The sequence below is a fragment of the Mastomys coucha genome, chromosome X, assembly GCF_008632895.1.
Source record: "Mastomys coucha isolate ucsf_1 chromosome X, UCSF_Mcou_1, whole genome shotgun sequence".
NCBI classification, from domain to species: domain Eukaryota; kingdom Metazoa; phylum Chordata; class Mammalia; order Rodentia; family Muridae; genus Mastomys; species Mastomys coucha.
This window is the reverse complement of record NC_045030.1, coordinates 65,468,086-65,471,711: the sequence shown is the minus strand read 5'-3', so window position 1 is coordinate 65,471,711 and position 3,626 is coordinate 65,468,086.

Below are 3,626 nucleotides of genomic sequence, written 5' to 3'. Positions count from 1 at the left end.
TGTCAGGTGGAACACTAGGTGTAGACAGCATGAGTCAAAGAATGAGAAGGAACCAGAAGATTAGAACTGATTGCCAAAGTTAGTATGAGACCAAGCAGAGAAATTCAGGGAGAAGCCAAGGGAGGACAGATTGAATCAGCCAACTTGAAAGATTAGAATGCATGGAGAATAGAGGCTTCCAGGTCTAGGTCTAAGGATATTTAGACCAGAGAACAAAATGTTCTTGGCTCAGCTCAAGCCATGTATTCATAACCCACATACCTTCATAAGAACCAGAGGAGGAAAAAAAAAACACCTACCCAATAAAGACAAGGCAAGATATCAGCATCTAGAATTGTAATCACCCTAAACCTATTGTTTGCCACTATAGCAAAACAATCAATAAGAGCCAGGAAAATGTTTCCACTATAGTTCAGTATCTCACAGTTCAAGACTTTAAAATAGGAAGAGAATCATTAATAAAAGCCTGAACAAGAAAATCTGAAAATTAAAAATATAGGAATTTGAACAGGTAAGCCTCATCAATAATATACAAAAAGAAGGAAAAAAAGGAAGAGAGATATCAGGCATTGAAGACACAAGTAACATATTAAATCTTAAAAAAAATCTGGCACAAAACATCCAGGAAATCCGAGACGATATGAAAAGAACATATCTAATAATAACTAATAGGAATAGAGGAAGTAGAAGGATCTAAAGAGATGTTCTTGCATCTAAGATACCAGCGATGTAATCCCAAACTACAATAACCAGCAAAACTTTCAATCGCAATAGATGTAGAAAATAAGACATTCTATGATACAACCAAATTTAAGCAGTAACTGTCCACAAACCCAGGCCTACAGAAGACATATAAAAGTCCAACATAAAGAGTTTAACCACATCCAAGAAAACAAGACATAAATAATCCTAGACCAGTAAGTCAAGAGAGGGGAAATATATAAGAGAGGGAGGGAAAGAGGGATGGAGGGAGGGAAGGAGATGAAGAGAGAGAAAAAAGAGAGAGAGAGATACAAGAAAGAGACAGAGACAGAGAAGAGAGACAGACACAAAGACACAGAGAGAACATCAATTTTATAAGATCAATTATTTTCATTCAAAATTCTTTGCTTTTTTCTTCTTCTTGAAATAAATAGTGATCTCTGATAACATTATTTGTACAAGGGAGTTAAACCTGTGAGCTCTCATATTAAAGGATGTCGATATTTTAACTTCCTGACTGAGTAGATGCTAGAAGCCTAACTTGTCCTACCACCCATTCTGCTTTCCTACTCTTATCATAGTCACAGTTGATTTCTTATCATGCCAGTACTAGTGATATTTCCTTGTCCCCAGTAACTCTTAAATTAGTTTGATCCCAGCTTGCTGTTAGCAGTTGAAATCAGGTCCCATATGCTTCTCATTGCTGAACCAATAAGAATTTTAATGACTGCCAGGCTGTACTAAATTAGTTTTTCCAGAACTTATATCTACCTCAATATATTTATGTGTGACTTGGGTTTCATTCTTATTTAAGAAGAGGCATTTAGAGACAGTTGAATACAGGTGGAGGACTGAAAGCACACCATGGCTTGATTCCATTTTTTTAACTCTCTCTCGCCTTCTGGTTCTCTTATTTCTTTAGGTTCCTACTTCTCTTCCAGAAAATCCGCTCATATTTAGCTATAGAAAACAACAGAATGGTGCCCAAAGATGGACCTGGGAATGAGAAGGTATATAGAGAACAATGCTACATGAGTGAAGTTTCACAGGAAACAGAAATAAAAATGCTAATTTTGCCAACACAACTAAGTAGGGGATACACTGGTCCAGTGTTTTCCCACTTAGGATTTTGGTAGTGACAATCAGAATCAGAAATTTCTATAAGCAATGGTCTGTAGCCAAGAACTACATCTAGGTGAGAAGGAGAGGGCATAAATAAAATAAAAAAATACATAAAAATAGTAAAATACAAAAATAAAACAAAATATACCTATAGAGATCAAAAGAGAAAGAAAATGGATTTCAGAGCTATCCCAGAGACACAGACAAACTAAGGGACGTCCTGCTTTCTCTATGGCTGACTCAGGAGAAACCCTTAGTGTCAGCTTTGTGTTACAGGTCGATTTGTGTCTGTCTTTGTCCTGTGGTATGAATGATCGCAGTCCTGTGTTTTATGTTAAAACACAGCGGAGGCTGAGTTAAGTTGCCCCGCTGAGAAACTGCTTTTAAGAAAGGGTGAACAGTTTTAGGTCTAAAACAAATGAGCTGATAGTTGTTTTTAAAAACTGGTAATTCAAGACACGTGGCATGACCCAGCCAACATGGCGGCTTGGGTCCAGCGAGTGCTGTGCTCCCTCCTCCAAGTATGAGTAAAGAGGCAAGACACAGCCCGGGCAAAAACCCTGTGGAGAAGAGGCCACAGGGTGCTTTTGTTCCTCACTGCTAGCTGAGCTGCGCTATACTCTTTATACTAGCTGCACAGAACACAGGGCAACTCCTGAGAGGCAAAGGGGCCCTACTGTTCCCAGAATAACTCATACCCCACAGTACTGCTTGGCAGAGAGGCTATGATGGGTGTGGAGATCGGATACTGCATCGGGGTTCTGTGCAGAGTGCAGCCCAAGCAGTGCAGGCCCTTCCGGGTCACTGCCATTTCAGGCACTGCTAAAGAGCCAGTCCTTGGGGCAGCAGGGGCTAGAGTGGCACGCATGCTGAGTGGTATGAGCGGCTACAGCACCATTTTGTTTATGTTTTGCCACAATGCACAAACATGCACATGCAGGCTGCCCAACATGGCAGCCAAGACTAAAAGGGCCTGGCCAAAATGCTGGAGGCAGGCGGCCATGAGGTCCCCACACTGAGGCAGCTGCGGTCATAGCAGCGGCAGGGGTGATCACACAATAGCCAAGGCCATGGAAACAGATGCACTCAGTATGGCTTCATGCATACACGCCTTACACTCCCCGCCCTGCACCATAGTAGCACGGACACACATTTGCAGTGCCATGCCAACTAGAGTTTCTTAACCGCTTAGCGCCATCTAGTAGCCAGGGAGTAAGTTGGAAGCTTATATTGATTTTCACAACCGCTTGCAGACTAATTACCAGGTGAAATTTAGAAATAAAATAGATTTGATTTTAAAATTTATAGAAGGTCAATGAGGCCATAACATTCATAAAAGTTATTATAGCATTGCAATTCAGCCTGGCCACTTCAAATAAACCTATAGTAATTTTAAAGATTTTGCTTAAAATTTTGCCTTTATAATTTTTTTTTGTCTCTGCTTCAATGCAAGAGACCATGACTTTGAATTTTTCAGTGTACGTTGATTATTATCTAATCCTTCCAATTGGAAATTTTAATACCTTTGCCCTAATAGATGAGCTTTACAAACGAGTATTAGTTGCTCAAAAAAAAAAAAGTTTCAGAGGCTGTCTTTTTCAATATTTAAGCCTCAGTTATGTCAAAAAGGTTGTATTAAGTAAAAAAAGATGAGTTACTTACTTCAAATTACTTTTGACTAAGGCCTTACCTTAAGCTCACCACAAAACTTAGGCCTTGAGAGACTCAGAGCTTTTTACAAAAGATAAAAAGAGCTTCTTAAACAATTGCTATCTATTCTAATCAGATGTTTGGGGTTTTAA